The sequence below is a fragment of the Vulpes lagopus genome, chromosome 12 (assembly GCF_018345385.1).
Source record: "Vulpes lagopus strain Blue_001 chromosome 12, ASM1834538v1, whole genome shotgun sequence".
Classification (NCBI taxonomy): Eukaryota; Metazoa; Chordata; class Mammalia; order Carnivora; family Canidae; genus Vulpes; species Vulpes lagopus.
Window position 1 is genome coordinate 82,319,506 of NC_054835.1, and position 20,111 is coordinate 82,339,616.

The 20,111-nt window shown below is 43.7% G+C and overlaps 1 protein-coding gene across 1 annotated transcript in view; it reads left to right on the forward strand.

Moving 5' to 3' along the window:
* Positions 1-529: 529 nt before the first annotated feature.
* SLC4A4 (solute carrier family 4 member 4) overlaps positions 530-20,111 on the forward strand; it is a 343,107-nt gene continuing 323,525 nt past the window's right edge. The window contains exon 1 of the mRNA XM_041724407.1: positions 530-826. The gene's annotated coding sequence lies outside the window, so the exon portion shown is untranslated. The remainder of the gene's footprint in view (positions 827-20,111) is intronic.

A 20,111-nucleotide genomic window follows, 5' to 3' on the forward strand; every position in this document is an offset into this window, starting at 1 on the left:
TCTGCTCGGGGTCCACTGAAGCGCCGGCCCCGCTGGGGCTGGGTCACCGACGCATCATTCGGGTTATTTGCTCAGCAAGGGGTGCTCGGACCTCGAAGATCAGCCTTGGGAGCAGCGCAGGTACAGGCCCGCACTTGGACGGCTCCCGAGGGCTGCCCTGGAGGGCTCCGGGGACCAGGCCGCGGACGGCCCGGGGCAGGCGGGGTCGCGCCCCCTGCAGCGCCGCGAGCGGAGGTGCCCCGAGGCCCTCCGGGGAGCCTCGCGGGGTCGTGGGGCGCGAGGGCCGGCGGCGGCCGCGGTGCCCGGGGCGGGGGGAGCGGGGCGGGGCGGGCGCGCGGGAGCCGGGCCGGGGGCGGGGCGGGGCGGGGCGGGGCGGGGCGGGGCGGCCCCGGGCTCCGGCTCCGGCTCCGGCTCCTGCCCCGGCCCCGGCCCGGCCCCTCCCCCCGCGGGCCGCCCGGGCGCCTGACGCCGAGCCGGGCCGGGCCGGGGCGCGAGGGCAGGGGGCAGGGCCGGGGGCCGGCCGAGCCGCGCGCGGCTTTAAATATGGGTCGCGGGCTCGCTCCCCGCGCAGCCTCCCGCGGCCGCCGTCGCCCTGCCCCGGCCCGCCGGCTCCCGAGGGGCTCCCCAGGGGCTCCCCGCGCACGTGCAGGCGCCGCCGCCGCGGGGGGCGCAGGAGAGCGGACGCCCCGTGCTCGGCCCCGCGCCCGCCCCGCAGCCCCGCGCCCCGCGCCCCGCGCCCCGCGCCCCGCAGCCCCCGCCCCGGCGGCCGCGGCCGCCCGACTCCCGGCGTCAGGCTGGAGCAGCGACGGAAGGCGGACCCCGGGAGGTGAGCGCGCGGGCGGGCGGGCGGGCGGGGATCCCGGCGGGGCCGCGAGCGGGGCGCCCCGGCGCAGGGACACGCGTGGACGCGGCCCGGGCACCTGCCGCGACACCCGCAGGCCGGGGGGGGGCGCTCGGTGCTCCCGGCGCGGCTCCCCGGAGCGGGCCAAGGCGGCGCGCACAGCCGCCCGCGAGGGCTCTGCGGGGGGCCGAGGTCGGACCGGGACCCCCGGCGGGGCGGGGACCGCCTTCCCCCCCCCCGCCTTCCCCCCCGGCGCGCGGCCCGGCCCCCGCCAGCCCCGGGCCCGGCCTCCAGACCGGCAGCGGTTGGGAGCCACATCCGCAGAGCGCAGCGGGCCCGCAGGGGAAGAGAAAGTTCCCCAAGAACAAAAGAACAACGACGGCGGCAACGACAACAACAAAACCCCAAACCCACAACAGACCCCGACCTTGACCCGAGAGGTGGAGAGGGGCCTCCCATCCCGCCTCGGCCGGGGCAGGGCATCCCCCCAGTCCCTCCTGAGACTTTTGTCCTCCGTCCCGCATCCCTCGTCCCTCGTCCCTCGTCCCGCATCCCTCGTCCCGCATCCCTCGTCCCTCGTCCCTCGTCCCGCATCCCTCGTCCCTCATCCCTCATCCCTCGTCCCTCATCCCTCATCCCTCGTCCCTCATCCCTTATCCCTCGTCCCTCATCCCTCGTCCCTCGTCCCTCATCCCTCATCCCTCGTCCCTTATCCCTCGTCCCGCATCCCTCGTCCCTCATCCCTTATCCCTCGTTCCTCATCCCTCGTCCCTCGTCCCTCATCCCTCGTCCCTCATCCCTCGTCCCTCGTCCCGCATCCCTCGTCGCTCATCCCTCGTCCCCTCCCACGGCCCAACCTTCCCGGCGTGACTCCGGCCGCAAGCTCCTTGCAGCGTGACGATGCGGAGCGCCTAAGCCCCTGCCCGGCCTCCCCCGCCTCCCCCACCCCCCCCGCCCCCCCCCGCCTCCCCCGCCTCCCCCACCCCCCCCACCTCCCCCACCGCCCCCACCTCGCCCACCTCCCCCGCCTCCCCCACCCCCCCACCCCCCCCCACCTCCCCCACCCCCCCCACCTCCCCCGCCTCCCCCACCTCCTCTCCTGCTCCACTTTAGAGCCGGAGAAAGCTGCTCCTAATGGGAAACAGTGAGCCCCGGGCCCTGCCGACACGCGTGGTCCTAATCCGAGCAGCTCCCTTCCGAGGCACCGCGTTGGCACAGTGGCCTCCCCCACTTCTTGTCTTTTCTCGTATCTGGGACTCGGACTTAAGCTGTTTCCCGAATGAAAGTGTACGTTGCCCATGAGGGTTTGTTTTTTAATTTTGATTTGAATAGCTTTTTCAGTGCGGTTAAGCCGGTGTTCAGTAGCGTCTTAAAACCAACGTGATGACAAAACAAAAAAAACAAAAACAAAAAAACCCAAGGTGATGTCTCTGGAAAGGCACCCGAGAGCTCTCCCTCTAGCCATCCCTGAGCCTTTAAATGATTCTCATCATCCCAGCACTCAGATTGACGTTATTAGCACGACTTCATTCAAAGCAACCGCGTCTGCTTATTTTTTTCTGTAGTTTTAATAACAGGAAAAAAAAACCTTTTACTTTCATTTTAAAGTTAAATATAGGGATAGGAATCTGTTCTCTTTCTATGAAAGCTGGAAATGGAATTGTTTTGACTTTATCTCAGAGTCTCCGGTGGGATGACACAAGAGCTCCCACGTGTAGGAGCAGAAAGAGGAGAGGAGTACCCACTCCTCAGAGCTGTGCAGGCCCAGGGCACTTAGAAGACTGGGGGTGGGAGGGATAAGATCGGATATTTGGATACTTCCAGGCCTGTCTCCCTTTGAGAAAAAAAGGAAACTAAGCAGCCCCTCTCCCCCAGAGTGTTTCCACAATGAGGTTTTTAGTGTCATTTACCGTGTTGAGGTCGTTCTGGAGACTTAGGAACTAACCTGTAAGGCACCTGAGCCAGTGAAAGCGGTGGGCTGTGCTCTCAGGTTGTAATGATGTGTCCTCCAGTTGATCTTCTCAGCAGAAACTCACTTTAAGTGTTTGTAGTGTTACCATTTTAATCTTTTAAAGGGTTAGGATGAATTTGGAGTTGACAGTAATGTGTGAAAAGAATACAGGCAATCATTTGGAGAACAAAAACAAAACAAAACAAAACATGTGACAGAAATCGGGTGCACTTTGGGACAACCTCCGGTGTGGTCTGATGGCAATTTCATTTTTCACAGAGCCCTGGCAAGTGCAATTTTGAGGTTCTGATCCTCTGTTCTGATAACAAAAACGACAGCCTGGCCGGAGCTTGCATGGTAAAGAAGTGAAGAAAAACACGACACTTAAGGAAAGGGAGTGCACGTTAGAGGGTGAATCGTGCAGATAATCAGGTCCCTTTGCTCGCCTCTGAGGGCGCCGCTCGGGTCGAGGGAGAGCGTCCTGCGGGAGCTCCCTGCTCCTTCAGGGAAGCGCGGCCCTGGACTCATCTGCTCCGGTCTTGGAGGTTTCTTGTGTTCCACTTGTGTAGCAGCCGTACAGTTTACCACCAGGGTTGATAGCAGGATTGGGAGTGGAAAGAAAGAACTGAGAAGAGAATCTAATGACGGTGCAAGTTTCAATGTACTTTTTCCTTGATTGCTAAGTGGAAAGAATCAGGGTACGTGACTTGATGGGACAAAGTAAAGCTCTAAGCAGAACACATATCTCAGTTCTCACTGTCGACGCAGTTTCTGGGGCCAACCTCTGATTTATGAGACGTATGCCTTTTGGGGGAGTCATTTAGCAAAACGGAGAGTGTAGAAACATCCAGGAAGTTAGCAAGACTTTAACAATTGAGGTCTTGCTATCTTCAGGATTTTTTTTTTTTTTTTCATAATGCCGGAATTTTAAGGGATGGGAAAATAACATTTCTTTCATATAAGGTCAGGGGTAAGTTGTATTCCAAATATATTTTGCCTTTCTCCTGATTGCTCTACATTGATATGTTTGAGTCACAGAGTAGAAAATATGCTTACTGTCCTTCTAACATAAAGATGATATTTTATATGCCTGTGGTGCATGCCTTGGTAATTTTTCCAGTAGTGGAGATGGTTTTTCCTAACCTACCCTTTTACTCATTTCGTTTGTATGATGTGTACACACACACACACACACACAACGTGCACATACACACACATACTACTCTTGTAGAGATGACTGATTTTATTTTACCCAAAGCCGTATTTATGACTGTCATAATGATTTTGTGACAATGACTTTGTTACATTTCTCTAGTCTCGGCAGTACAATGGCATGTCAAACAAGGCATCAAAAGGATGGGCAGCTCCAAATGGTGATGGATTTACTTACCCGGTGTGGCAAAGAAGAGATAAAGTTTTGCTTTTCCAGTCTTTTCATGATGTTCATAATCTTATTCCTTATTGATCTTACTTGCTTTTGAATTACGTTTTATATTCAAAAAAGATGATCATATGTAGAAATAGGCATGGTGACACCATATATATCTGCAGTTGTTTTCATAAGCCAAAATCTCATCTTGTTCTTCTTCCCTGCAAATTAAGTATATGTAAAGGATTGTTATACTCGTTGAAAAAATGAGGAAACTAGGCACAGAGAAGTCTTTCTTTCTTTCTTTCTTTCTTTCTTTCTTTCTTTCTTTCTTTCTTTCTTTCTTCTTCTTTCTTTTCCTCCCCCCCCCCTTTCTCTCTCTCTCTCTCTTTTAGTATGATTTCTTAAACTAAAAGAAAAATTATTGGTGGAGGTGGGGAATGAACCTTTTTGAACTAATGATACCTATGTATTGAGTGAGTGTCATCAAATGAATGAGTGTTACTTTAGTCATAGCTGAAGATACTAAAGCAGAGAAATGTTTTTCTTGGTTTGAAGGGATGGTTCTGGTCCTTGTTAATGATTCTGCTCTGCAGCAGTGCCCATGTGCCTCAACTTTATTTCTTGTCCATTGGTGCCAGGGGGCATTTCATTAGTGAAGAATGTTCTGTTTGTGTGGAGCGGTTTTAGTTCCAGTTTTTAAGAGTTAACTTTTGTTTTTCATGGAGAGTAATACAAAAAGGAGTTATGTGCAATTAGGATGTTAAAAGAAATAAATAACCATCAACAGATATTTTGGGATTATTGTGTAGAAAAAGGCTTATCCTCAGTTTAACTTGAATTTTTGTTTTAGAATGATTAAGACAGTTTTAAACAAAACTTGTAGTAGTATACTTTTGGGGGAGTTTAAAAATCAAAATTAATAAAAATACATAATGAGAAAGGAATATATTGTCTTTTAGAACTGATGGAATGTTCTCTGAGTAATACAACTAGAAAAGTTCTTCATGATGTCTTGTATAAGAAGTCATTGGTTTCTTTTATTTTTTTTGGAAGTGTATTTATTGATTGATCACGTCCTTTATATTATTTGCAAATAAGTAAACTTGTGGGATCTGACCTTTTGCCTTAGTTAAGTTCCAGCTTTGGCCTGGAGACTAGTATTCACGATAGGGTCTGGTAACAACTTCATCTATTTGGAACCCCTATATTTGGCAGATTCTTCAGAAAAAAAAAAACAGCCTCTCAGCAGGCAAGATAAAGGGTTACAAAAAGACATACACTGAAGAGGATTCACTTTACTCATAGGAGATCCCTCAAAATCTGTTTACTCTTAATTCACAGTTCTAACGTGACTGGTTATAGCATTTCTAATCCCACAGCAAACACTGAATTACACATGAAAAGACAGGACTGGTCTGATTTTGGCAGCTATGTGGCTAACGTTGAAAAGTGCCAGGGCGGGAAAAAGTGCCAGGGGTAGTAAAGGAAGAGTTAGACCAAGTACTAAAAGCAGATGTAAGAATTCTAGCAAACACAGTGGTAAGGACTATATTAGGTGTTTCCAAATAGGTCTCTTCTCTCTTCTCCCTCCCTCCCTCCCTATATTTTTCTTCCTTTCTTTTTGCTCTCCTACCTGCCCCCACTTCCTATCTTATCTAGGTACCTACGTATATATGTATCTATCTATCTAATGTTTTGCATTCCAGCTATATCACCTATTAATTGTGTAATCTTGAGTAAATCAAAGTACTGCTCTTTTTTAAAAAAAATATTTATTTGACAGAGAGTGCATGCACAAGCAGGAGTGGGAGAGGTAGAGAGAGAGGGAGAAGCAGGTTCTTCACAGAGCAGGGAGCCCCATGTGGAGCTCCATTCCAGGACTATGGGATCATGACCTGAGTTGAAGGTAGATGCTTAGCTGACTTGAGATATAAAATGTGTAGAGAAAGTGTGCATGTCATTGAGATATAAGCGAGTGGTTTGGTGATTTATCTAAATAAATACACTAAGGACAAGATATAGACCATTGTCAGCAACTGGAAGTCCCCTATCTTTCCCACAAGTCATTATTTCCACAAAGATAACTTCTCTCCTGGCTTCTGAGACTATAGGCTATTTTTATCTATTATTGAACTTTCTTTTTTTTTTTTTTCCAAAGTTTTTGTTTATTCATAGAGACACACACAGAGAGACAGAGACAGAGACAGAGACACAGGCAGAGAGAGAAGCTGGCTCCATACAGGAAGCCTGACCTGGGATTCGATCCCAGGTCTCCAGGATCACACCCCAGGCTTCAGGGGCGCTAAACCGCTGAGCCACCAGGGCTGCCCTGAACTTTCTACCAGAATATATGTTGTGTATCCTTGTATCTGACATCTTTTGCTCAGCACTGTGTTTGTGAGATTCACTAATGTTTTGTGTGTAGCAACACTTTATTGTTATTGTTCTGTAGTATTCTGCTTTATGAGAATGCCACACTTTAGTTAGGATTTTGGTCTTGATGGTATTTGGCTAGTTTCTCATTTTTGGCTATAATCAATAGTGCTGTTGTGAACATTATTACATGTCTTTTGGTAGTCATGGTGGAATACTAGATAGTGCCTTCTTTCAATCCTACTTGCATCTTATAAGTGTTTTGGCTTTTCCACATCCTTACAAACCACTGGTATTATCTTTTTTATTTTAATCATTTAGGTAGATGTATAGTTGTATCCCATTTGTGGTTTCAATTTGCATTTCCCCCAGGTATCTTTTGTTCCTTTTGTTCCTTTTCATATGTTTATTGGCCATAGTCTTCTGTGAAGTACTCGTTCAGGTTTTTTGCTCGTGAATTTTTTGTCCAGTATGTTATCCCAAGTAAGAAAGATTTTAGTATCTGGGAAGTAAACTTTTTTTTTTTTAATTATTTGTTTAAAAAACTCAGATAACCATGCACACTTATTCACTGGTGTTTCCATATAATAAGTAAGATAATGGGTGAAGTTATTAAGAACACTTTGAACTTGTGAACATCACAGACTGGATCTGTGAAACCCTGTCCTTAAAAAAAAAAAAAAAGCACCAACTTTAACACGGCACTCACAAACATGCAGAACTTGTCTTCAGGGCTTAACATAAAAGTAAAGAATTTTGCAATTTAGAATTGCCCAGTGACCAAGAGAGATATGCATTTGGAAGATACGGGTTAAAGACCCAGCTCTCTTACTTGCTGGTTATTTGATTTGGGGAGTTAAAAAAAAATCATCTTTCTTTCTGTTTTCATTATTAAACCGATTGTAAAACCTAGCTCACAGAGGTGTGAGGAAGGAGGAAGGGAGTGATTGTTATGCAACCTTGTTCAGAATTGTAAATGACTATACATATGTTAGTTATTATTGTTGTTGTTGTGTTCTACAACATTCCTTATTCTTGCATTGAATTGTGCCAGCACTGAGAACGGTTCCTGACATATTAATAAATGGTTGTTGGCTGAATGAATGAACAACACTTAAGTGTCTTTTTTGAGCTGTTCCTCTGAGTGATCCAAACTCAGAAAACATTTTTTCTCTTGGATTTTTACTTTTTATTGCTAAAGTTGAGTTGGGAACAGAGTTTATTAAACATCAGCATGAAAAATTGAGTCTGATAGCCAGCAGTTTGAGATCACCCGTTTCACTGCATCGCTCATATCAACTTTATGCCCCAAGTAACACACACAGGACCTGGAGAACCCTTGAAAATGATTACAGTGCTCTTCACCTCATGGGTGATCCCTGAAAGCTTACACATCGAATATTTTTAGCCTCTATAATTAGAATGCTGGCCAACGATTTCCAGATTTAAAATATTGTCATGGCGTCTCTAGTGCTGATACCTTGGAAACCATATTTCATGAAAAATTGAATGTTTAAGGATGAGTAATAGCTGAAAACTGGGGCTTGTAGAGAGCCTTTTCAGCTTAATATGGATAAGGCATTTCCCATATATGTTGATTATAATGTCAAAAGCAAACTTCTAGAGTAAACCTTATAAACATTTGTGTAAAGCAACAATTGAAAGGTCTGATTCTCCAGGACTGTTTGACTTTGACCTCTATTTTCTTTATCTGAAAAGGGGTTTAGGCCAAATATTTATTTCTAAATTACATGTAACTAAACTTTGTATGATTTTTGTTTTCGAGAGTTATAAGACAAATAATAGGAGGTATCCCCTTGCAAAATCAGGCCTGCCGCAGAAGGAACTTGGATTTTGATGTGGAAATCTAATTAATCTTTTTAACCCACAGACTGATTTTCCTTTCCTTTTATTTGATGGGTTTTGTTGTTGTTTTTCTTTTGAGAGCCAGTGGTGGTCTTGATTGATTGGCTTTTATCATTTAAATATAACGGTTTTGCTGTCCTCAGAGTACTGAGTATATACCCTAGTACCTCAGAATAAAATAAGTCAGTCTGCATTTTTGAGGATGTTTACTTTTTAGGTAGCATCTCTCATATATGCTTAACCCAAATGTGGTTGCTTTCGCGTGCTTCAGTGGAACATGGAATCATCTGGTATAGTAGACAGCTTTTGTTTTCTGTTACAGACAAAATGCTATGGAAAATTGAAATAAATACCAAGGGTAATTATGGTGAGCCTTGTTAAACTACTGTTTTAAAAACAGTGAATTTCAGAAAACATCCTCTGTTCTGGGTGCTTTCATTCCTGTGAGAAGTTAAACTGGGTCGTTATAAAACAAAAGCATCCAGGCCTGTGTGGGCATTGCTGTGTTAAATGCTGGAAGCAAGGCTCCTCCCTTTGGTCTCTACTCGGCCCTGGAGACTTTCGAAAAACATTGGTGCTAGGACTGGATTGAGGGAAGAACAACTATTTAAGGAATAGGATCATGACAATAATATCTAGACCGTGGGCCTGGGATTAGCTCTTCCATCTCTCCCGCTCTTCAGCTTGGAAATGGTACCTCAGTGGCCCTATGAGAATCTTTATAATGTCTTTAATACAAACCAGGTTTTCGTGCCTGCTCCCTGGGATGATCACGAAGGAAGTTCTGAAGAGCATGATTTGGGGAACCACGTTTGCCGGGGGTGAGGACTCGGTGGGTTCCTCAGTCCACAAGAGGGTTGAGTGGACCTTGAGTGCTGATGGCTGCCCCTTGGGGAGCCTCCCTCAGGGTCCCATGCTCTGCAGCTGCAGGGAGGCCTCACGGGAGAGCTGCTGCAGGGATGAGTGCCTTCGTTCCTTTGACCTCCAGACACCGCGTCCTTAGGAATGTGCCAGGAGAGCTCACCGTGTCCGTGTCCGCAGAGGAGGGCCTCGTGGTAGGAGCTGCTGAGCTAGTGAGCACAGTCGCCTTCAGAAAACTGCTGCGCGTGAACGCATTAAGCAGAAGCACAGGGCTCACCCGCTTGCACTTTTTACAAGTTGAGCTCCTCCACCAGGGAAAAGAGAGAAGGCCATGTCTTAAAAGATTTAGATAAATGGGATCAGATAATTTCCCCTGAGAACTACATTAAGAAATGAAACAAAACACTCATCTAAAAACATCAGAAGAAAATATGGTTCAGGCACTCACAGGTTTTTAGTGTCCAAACTTTAGGCAGGGAGCTCTGCATTTTCACCACTTTATTGCTCACGGCTCTGCACGGCCCTTTCTGTCACCTGTGGTCCTACACTGCGTGCTTCCTCGCTGTGGCATGTGTGGCGGAGCATCTTTGGTGGCTCTTGCAGGGGCTAGCATATTTTATAGAGAAAATCCTTATTTAGTGGAATGATAGTCACTTAAAAACTCTGGATAAATCAGAGATGCCCAGTCATTATACCCAGTTTTATTTGAACTCTATTTTGTCTAGAGGTATTTCTCCAGTGTAGTAACTCTGATTGCTGCTGTCAAGTCTCTCAAATATTTCCTGTGGAATTTGTCATAAAGTTTGAAATCCAGTACTTTGGGGATGTGTGTGTGAAACTTTGTTTTTAGGGTCTGTGATGTGTTATATAGTTCCTTGGAAAACTTAACTGACTTTCCTATTTAGATAGAACTATATGTCATCTGTTCTCTGAATTGGACACAATTTTATTTACTATTTTTTTGAGATTAAAAGTGAGTTGTTATTGGTGAGGATGTGGAGAAAGGGGAACCCTCTTGCACTCTTGGTAGGAATGCAGACTGGTGCAGCCACTCTGGACAACAGTGTGGAGATTCCTCAAAAAGTTAAAAATTGAACTGTCCTGTGACACAGTACCCAAAGAATCCAAAAGTACTGATTTAAAGGGATACATGCACCCCAATATTTAAAGCAGCATTTTTTACAGTAGCCAACTTATGGGAATAGTCCAAATGCCTATTGACAGATGAATGGATAAAGAAGATGTGGTATATATATATATACAATGGAATATTACTCAGCCATCAAAAAGAATGAAATAAAAAAAACAAAAGAATGAAATCTTGCCATTTGCAATGACATGGATGGAGCTAGAGACTATTATGCTAAGTGAAATAAGTCAGAGAAAGACAAATACCATATGATTTCACTCTTATGTGGAATTTAAGAAACAAAACAAATGAGTGAAAGGGGAAAAAAAAAGAGAGAGGCAAACCAAGAAACCAAAAAAAAAAAAAAAGAGAGAGGCAAACCAAGAAACCAAACTCGTAACTCTAGAGAACCAGCTGATGGTCACCAGTGGGAAGTGGGTGAGTGGATGGGTGAAATATGTGATGGGGATTAAGGAGTGCACTTATGATGAGCACCAGGTGTCCTATGGAGGTGTTGAGTCACTATATTGTACACCTGAAACTAATATTACACTGTATGTTAGCTAACTGGAATTTAAATAAAAATTAAAAAAAAATAAGAGTGAGTTGCTAGTCCTTATTTTTTTTTTTAATTTTGAAATAATTACAGGCTCACAGAAAGCTGCAAAACTATAGTATAGTTTTCACACAGCCTTCCCCCAACTTTCCCCAATGAGTATTTCTTTTAAGGTTTTAAAAAGACATTTACCTAAAAAGATTTATGAGGAGTTGCGATTTTTATGCCTTCTCTGAATAATATATAGTAAGAAAAAAAAAAGACTATGTAGTAGGTATTGTAAAAAATTCAGAATTAGACACATCTGGTGTTTTCTGGGTTACAGTTAGAAAGATGCTCCTGTGGTAGACAAGGGAGAAGAGTCATTTATTCGTTTATTCACTTCTGTCAATTATGTGTTTGCCTCATTCAAATTTTTTAATGTTGATTGTATTTAATTGGGAAGTTTTGAGTCCAGATATTCTCAGAAAATCTCTAAAAGATATAAATGAGGGCTATAGAATTCTTTTATGGGATGCCTGGGTGTCTCAGTGGTTGAGCATCTGCCTTTGGCTTGGGTTGTAATCCCGGGGTCCTGGGAATGAGTCCCACATCGGGCTCCCTGTAGTGAGCCTGCTTCTCCCTCTGCCTATGTCTCTGCTTCTCTGTCTATGTCTCTCATTGATAAGTAAATAAATCTTAAAAAAAAAAAAAAGAAATCTTTTATGGTACTCTTATTAGGATACCATGATAATAACTGGATTTTATGCAAAGGTGAGAGGATATCATTGTACTAGCTATCTCTATGTTAGGTGTATCCCTTATAATATACATGCCTTACAATGTATGCAAATGCACAACAAATTGAGACATTTTAGAATAGATGTTTTATTTATTATATATACATTATAATATTTCCAGTGAAATGTCAATATGTTTCACTGTTCTTTACATTGATAAATATTACATTTGAATACATTTTTAAGTTCAGTTATCACATCTTCATAGGTATCTTCTAATGCTGTAAGTTTATGTTCATTTATGTGTCTGAACCTTATGCTGTATTACCTAGAATGTTCCCTCGGAGGTAGGTCTTACACCTTGAGACAGACATACCTGCAAAGGTCTAGAGAAATGCACTGCATATCATGGGAATACAGGCTCTTTCAGAGGACAGACAGAAGTTGGTCTGAATGCTTATAATCTTCAGTAGTGAAGTCTGAAAGGAGCTCTCACAGCCTAATGTTATGAACACTGTACTCCAAATCCAAGAACATCAGAACTAGGAGGACCATTTACAACTTTAAGAAATAAGTTTAGCATGAATCAGTTTAAATTTATATCATGGGTAATGAATGTGAACAGTGTTTCACTCCACAAGAAAATCGCTTCTTCAAGAGGAGAGGGTCCAGAAGAAATCTTTGGGTAGATTAAGTATTCATAAAATGATAAAGGGAATATGGATGGTGTTCTCTCTTTACCCAGGCTTTCTCACATAACTTTGCTTATGTCACTTACCATTTTGTAGAATAATTTCTTGTTCTTTGATATCGCTGAATGTTGGCCTCTAGTATTGTGGGTTTGACTTCATGCAATGTTGCCTATAAAGTTTACCTGCCTCAGCTATCTTATTTCTGGACCTTGACCAGAAGGCACTAGTATAAGTGCATTCTTACGCATGAGGGTAAAAAGTGATCAGATAACTTAGACCTCCTTGTAAAATTTCCCTGAATCTAGACCACACCTTGCTGCTGATAAAATGAAATTGGATGTTATTTCTGAATGGAAACCAACACCTTTGGGATAATTCCACTGATCTGAAATAGTTTGCTTTTTCAATTAAGCAAAATATATTTTATTTCGTGCAGGTTTAAAAATCATTGTGTTGAGGATCCCTGGGTGGCTCAGCAGTTTGGCTCCTGCCTTCGGCCCAGGGTGTGATCCTGGAGTCCTGGGATCGAGTCCCACATCGGGTTCCCTGCACGGAGCCTGTTTCTTCTTCTGCCTGTCTCTTTCTCTCTCTCTCTCTCTCTCTCTGTGTGTCTCTCATGAATAAATAAATAAAATCTTTAAAAAAATCATTGTGTTGGATAGCTTTCTTAGGTGTAATATTATACTCATAAATTTTTTTAAAAAATTATTTATTCATTCATAAGAGACATGGAGAGAGGCAGAGACCCAAGCAGAGGGAGAAGCTCCCTGTAGGGAACCTGATGTGGAACTCCATCCCAGGACACCGGGATCATGCTGTGAGCTGAAGGCAGACGCTCAACCACTGAGCCACCCAGGTGTCCCTATACTCATAAATTAAATAGAATTTGGAAAGTCCAATGCCATATATTTCTGTTTGACCCACAGCTTTTACTTCTGTTATAGAAGGACTCTGGTATTAATGGGCTTGAATAACACAGTGTCTTTTATATAAAAACCCAGAGCAGCAGAAAACAACAACAACAAAACAGGCTAGAGCATGTGGCCCAATCTTCAAGCAGGTTGCTGCTTGAGTTAGTAGCTGGTGGAATAATGTCTTAGTTCTGTAAAGACAGTGAGGGATCCATTTCTAAGTTGTGTGTCCATATACAGGGCCTATAGAACTCTGATGACTTGGGAACTGTGAGGGGATGGTGTTAATACTTGAAGTGTGGGCAGTAGGTACCATGAATTTCAGAGTCTGTAGAATCAAAGAAGAGGAAATAATATTCTTATAAAGGAGGCTGTTTCCAGGAAATTGTGAATCTGTCTGCTTAAATTGCAAGAGTGGTCTATTTTTTTTTTTTTTAAGATTTTATTTATTTATTCATGAGAGACACAGAGAGAGGCAGAGACACAGACAGAGGGAGAAGCAGGCTCCATGCAGGGAGCCTGGTGTGGGACTCGATCCCAGGACCCCAGGATCACGCCCTGAGCCAAAGGCAGACATTCAACCACTAAGCCACCCAAGTGTCCCACGGAGTGGTGTATTTATCTACTGTAATTAGAGTGTATTTAATTGAATTTTGCCATAATTGAAGCTTACTCAATTAAGTATCCAGACTAAAATTGTCTTAAAATAGGTTTCTGATGTACATCATTCCAAAATAGATTGCACTTTCTTCTTTCTTAACAAGATATTGAATTTACTTTCCCCTTTGGCTCATCTCTCTTGGTCATCATTATGCAGTTCCACAAAGCTCTCAGGGCTTGAGATGTGTGAAGCTGTTGCTCCTACACCAGGTGTTCCTGTATTTTTTTTTTTTTAATTTTATTTATTTATGATAGTCACAGAGAGAGAGAGAGAGAGGCAGAGACATAGGCGGAGGGAGAAGCAGGCTCCATGCACCGGGAGCCTGATGTGGGATTCGATCCCGGGTCTCCAGGATCGCGCCCTGGGCCAAAGGCAGGCGCCAAACCACTGCGCCACCCAGGGATCCCTGTTCCTGTATTTTTGTGCCTTATCCATTGTTTCACTTATGTTTTATGTTGTAAAGAGGGTGTCTTAGCTGTTCCTAAACAGGCCTGAGGGTCTCCCTCTTCTTTTACATGATGGGCAGTGATCCCTGAGGTATCTATTTTCATGAGTTGAACATGAGGAAATGTGAGTCTGGCCCAGAGGTGGGCGAGAGGGAGAGTGAGAAGAATTATGCTGGCTGCTCCCTTTGGTCCCCTAGAGAGGAGGCCTTAGTTCTCCTGGGAGAGAGGCTGCAGGACAAGGCTGAGGTAGTGGGAGAGGTGGGCTCTGAGAGGGCTGCTTTGGGGTGCAGGTGGCAGGCAGAGTGTGGCCTGGGGTGATGTAGTCTGTGGCTGTGCTTGTGTGCGAACTTGATGGGAAGGCTTGGAGCATTTGGGGACCTGGAGAGAGTGTCCTGGGCAGGGAGGTGGGGTCCTGAAGTCTTTGGCCGGCAGCGAGCAGCCCGAGTAGAAGGACACGAAGGACTGGTGATGGGCACGGGTGACAAGCCCAGGAGGGACTGGGGCTCTGGGAGGGGGCCGGGAGGCAGCGGTCACCGTCGCTCCTGAGACCTTGGTGCCCCGCCGCCTTGGAGGCTTGTGAAACTCCCGCAGGAGCTGCTTTGGGGTGGGGGCCTCCTGGCAGGGTTTCACCGAGCTGGCTCTGAGCGGCATGGACCGGAGCTCGAGTGCCCACGGGGGCGACCCGGCCGGTGCTGTCTTGGTGAGGTTCTCCGGGGAGCATATTCTGGCGTGACCGCGGGTCAGGTGGCTCCTGTGCCCAAGACCATTCCCCGAGCAAGACAGCGCCAGGTGGCGGCTGGATGGATCCTGACGCCGGCCCTGATTCTGGCCCTGACCTTGGCTGTCACCCTGGCCCTGAACCCTCGCCCTGGCCCAGGCCCTGCCCCTGATCCTGCCCCTGGCCCTGACCCTGGCCGGGAAGCACCTGCGTCCCGAAGGGAAGATGCAGGCCGTGCGCCTGACACCTGCCGGCTCCGTGGTCATGACTCAGGTGACTCCGCGCTTGCAGTTTTTCGTGAAACCCTCATTTTTCTCCTGGGGTTTCAGTAAGTGAATATATGTGAAATGCTTAGAAAAGTCTGTAGCCCCTGGGAAGTATGCTTCAGGCGTTAGTTATTATGCTCATACCTAACTTCGAGGGCGCTACCTTTCCCTTATAATTCTTTTGATTCACGAGTTTGACGGTGAATGCTCTCATTATTAATTTTTTTCTCTAATTTTCTTTGCAAGAGAAAACATCTGACAATATCTTAGTAAGAAATAATTTGAGGTACCATTTTTTTAGTAGTATTTGCATTTTTAGTTTTTACCAGAAGAAAGATGCCAAAAGGACTAATCACTGATGTTGAAATTTGAAGGATTTGGACATGTGGTGAATGAAATTTTTAGGTAGGTATGTATGTGAGTTCTTAGGCTTCTTCAAAGTAACTTACATAAGGATCTTCTAAATTTACAGGGAGTGACCTCTCTGCTGAGTTGACTTGAGGAATCATTCAGTAAAAGCATTTCATGACCAGGTGATAATGTCCATCTGAGAAGGTCCTTGGAGTCTTTCTTCCACTCCAGTTCTAGAGCTGAGTGTTGCAACATACAATCAATAAATACAACATTGCCCCTTAATTAAATTCCTTCATTTCTTAAAAATTTCAGAATCATCTTTTTTCACTATTTCAGCATATAAATTAATAAATATAGAGCAGATCACCTGGAGTGTTTTAGAAATTTGGTTTAGATTCAAAGTAATGTTCTCATGGAGGCTCAGTCCCTGCCAATTCATTTCTTACTCAGTTGGGGACATGTCTAGTTCCTTTGGACAGCTTTTATCTCCTTCATATTCACATGGATGGAAAACATTTAATTTGAAATGACTCCCTACCCCCATATGGCAATTGTATCATATTTTTCATTTTTAAGGAACTATCCGATAGTCCTGTTAACATTAAAGCAGACATAGTTACTATGTATGCCCCCAAATAGTTCTTTAAAATGTAAAACGTGGGCAGCCCTGGTGGCTCAGCGGTTTAGTGCTGCCTTCGGCCCAGGGCGTGATCCTGGAGCCCCGGGATGGAGTCCCTGAATGGAACCTGCTTCTCCCTCTGCCTGTGTCTCTGCCTCTCTCTCTCTCTCTCTTTCTGTGTCTCTCATGAATGAATAAATAAACTCTTAAAAATAAATGTAAAATGTGCCTGTTCCTTCTGTTTGTACCAGTAGCCCATTGTTGGCACATCCTAATAAAGTCAGGAGAGCAGAGAAGGAAATACTATGACACCTCCTTTGAAAGAATTTTCTTAAAAAAGTCTTTTCTGGATCCATTTTCCTCTTTAGGTTTAGATTGCTTATAGATATTCCCTTCCTTCAAAGTAAGGGAGATCTTTAATGGAAAACCATTATCTTTTTTTAAGAATAAAAAATTTATCTGCATATTTATTATATAATGATCCATAGAAGATGAAGATTATATCATATATATATATGGTAAATATCAACCTGAATCAATAAGAAGATTTCTTTATTTTTTTAAAAGATTTTTATTTATTATTCATGAGAGACGGAGACACAGGCAGAGGGAGAAGCAGGCTCCATGCAGGGAACCGGACACAGGACTCAATCCTGGGTCTCCAGGGTCATGTCCTGGGCCGAAGGCAGCACTAAACCACTGAGCCACCCAGGGAATCCCCAATGAGAAAAATTTCTTAGCTGTTTTGGCATTAACCTGTTTCGAGTAGAGCAGCCTATTGTGGGTTCTCTGCAGAATTCCATAGTTACATTTGTCATGTGAGCCAGGGGCCTGATTGAGATCATCCTGCTAAAACAACCAGCAGGGCTCCGCCCCCCCCCCCCCCCCCCCCTTATTGAGATTCAGAATGTTGAGCACATTAAGATTTCACTTCCACATTTTTTTGGGGGGGTGAGATCTTTGGAAGTTGAATATGGATAAAAGATTCAAGGTTGACTAATAGATATGTAAAAGGTATTAATTTAAAGTGGTAAAAACCATCTTATAACAAAACCTTTCTAAAAGCAATGATGACTTTTAAAACTGTGCATTTTGAGATTAAAATACATAAACCCTCTTTTTAGAAAAATGTTTTTGAGCTCCATCTAATGGGTAACAAGTCCCACATCCAAGAAGATTATGTCAGTACAGCTTTTAATTTTCAAAACCATGAAATTATGATTTTCTATATATGATCTTTCACTGTGGGGGGATATGAAGTAAAAAAATAATATTTGGGACAAAATTATGTATTGCTTCCAAAATGGACAGAGATGCGAATGAGTTCTACTCTTGTGTATTTAATCCAAATTGACCACAGTTATTGTGTGATGGCTTTGCAGAGTGTAGCCTGCTAGTGACTTTCCATTTAAAAACCACTTAATCACTTAATGCCTCTTTTTTTTTTTTTTTTTGCATGGATGCAGGTGGGTTTTTAAGTGGATTTTAGTTATACTTTGGTGAAAAAAATTTCAGTCTTGGGTCACTGTTTTGAGTTTTAAAGTGAAAAATATAGATAAGAATATATTATAGACGGGGAAAAATTGTCTAAGCAAATAATTTCTATTTTAATAGAATAAGAGGGGTGCCTGGGTGGCTCAGTCAGTTAAGTGTCTACCTTCAGCTCAGGTCATGATCCCAGGGTCCTGGGACTGAGCCCCATGTTGGGCTCCCTGCTCAGAGGGGAGTCTGCTTCTTCCTTTCCCTCTGCAGTTCCCACTGCTTGTGCGCTCTCTCTCTCTGTCAAATAAATAAATAAATAAATAAATAAATAAATAAATAAATAAATTCATTCTTTAAAAAAATAAATAGAATAAGTTATTACTTTCATTTAGAGCATTAATCAAGGTTAATCAGTTCTTAGATTGTTTATCTAAATTTATACATGTAGTGTAATGCAGCTGTGGACACTTCAATAAATATGCTTTCTTTCTTTTTTTTTTTTAAATATGCTTTCTTAAATGATAACTAATACAGTAGAAGCACATTACACTAGATTTTAATTTCACAGTTTTACAAATGAAATCATTAGTAAATTCACTGTTTATTTTATTACTTAAATAAAAGGCAGAAGAGGAATGATACCTACTATGCATATCACTGTAAATTCTGGCAAAACAGCATTATTAGAATTTATATTTCTCTGAAAATTAAGGACTAGTTTTTTACTCAGAGGACACTTAAAGGTTGACCAAAAGGAAGGAAAGTTCCATATGGGTGTTGGTTGTTTGGTCTAATGGTCTAAGTGAAATGGAAGAAGAAAGCATAATCTTATACTCAGTTTCCAACAGTAAACCTGGTGAGTTCACTTTAAGTGTGGTTTGCTGAAAATTGATGATGATTTTTAGCACTTAGCTTCTTATCTCCAAAGTACTTTCCAAATGTTGAATAATTAATTGCCACAGCCCCCATGTGGGGGGTAGAATAGTCAGCATGTCTTTCTGTTTACCAGAAAACCATTAAGGCAGAGTCTGGAAATGTTGAGTTTTATTTTTAGAGGTTTCTGTGTTTTCCAAGGTGACCAGCGTTTTAAATACTGTCCTGGTTTCCAATCACAGGGTCATGGGAAAAATTACCAAGGATGTTGAATACTTGAAACCTTTCTCTTCCCGTTGTTGCCCTGCAGATTTTACCCTTCATCTCACTTCTGCATGTTCATCATTTGCAATATACTTTAAAAAATGGAATATTAAGTATTAGTAAGTTTACTCTCTGCAGTTTATATGATCTCTTCTCACCTGGTAAGTTGAGAATTTGGAAAGCCTGGTGGAAGGACAAATCTAAGTGGCAAAAACAGTTGCATTCTGAAATAGGATTTAATAAATCAAAGGACTTACTCTTTCACACAGTAGTTTTTGTAACTTCAACTTAATCTTGGAGTCTGAGGAATAATCAATATAGACTATATATTTGCTTGGTAGTGTATTATAAACAGTTGAGCTATGTGACATTTATGGAGGACAAACTTACATTAAAAAATTGGATTAACAAGAAAGAATATGAGAGAGGCTTAGTTAGACAAAATAAGTTTAAAGTGGGTAATTGAATGCTGGAGTTAATAAATCCAAAAGAAGTTTAAGAAGAGAGAGGTCATGATCGAGGGTGTGACAAGAACCTTGGGAAGGTACGTGGGTAGAATTTATGAGATTGGTTCCGGTGGTGACTGTGGCCTACCAGATACCTACATTAGCTAGGTCAATTCCTGACTTGTTTCTGTTGCCAGCATCAGGATGTCTGCTGATTAGCTCTCTGGAGAGATGCAGGATGAAGTCACCGCAGCAGATGCAGAAGGCTGTCCATCCCTCAGGTTCTCAGCCTTTGAAATAGAAAGAGCCAGTGCTTTTCTTTGAGATCCCTTAATCCCTTTGTGCCTTGAGAAACACCAGATAATAAAGAGGATGCTATGGTAATTATTTTTGATGAATGCTGAGTTTCTTTGCATATGATTAACGTCTTTAAAGGCAGAGTAAGGAGAATCCCTGGATGGCTCAGCAGTTAAGCGCCTGCCTTTGGCCCAGGGCGTGATCCCGGGATGGAGTCCTGTGTCGGGCTCCTGGCATGGAGCCTGCTTCTCCCTCCTCCTGTGTCTCTGCCTCTCTCTCTCTCTCTATGTCTATCATGAATAAATAAATAAATCTTAAAAAAAAAAGGCAGAGTAGAGTTTGATTCTTCTTGTTGTTTCAAGGAGATGAAGTCCTAGAAATCAGAAGTGTTGGTTCACACTTGTCTACTTAATG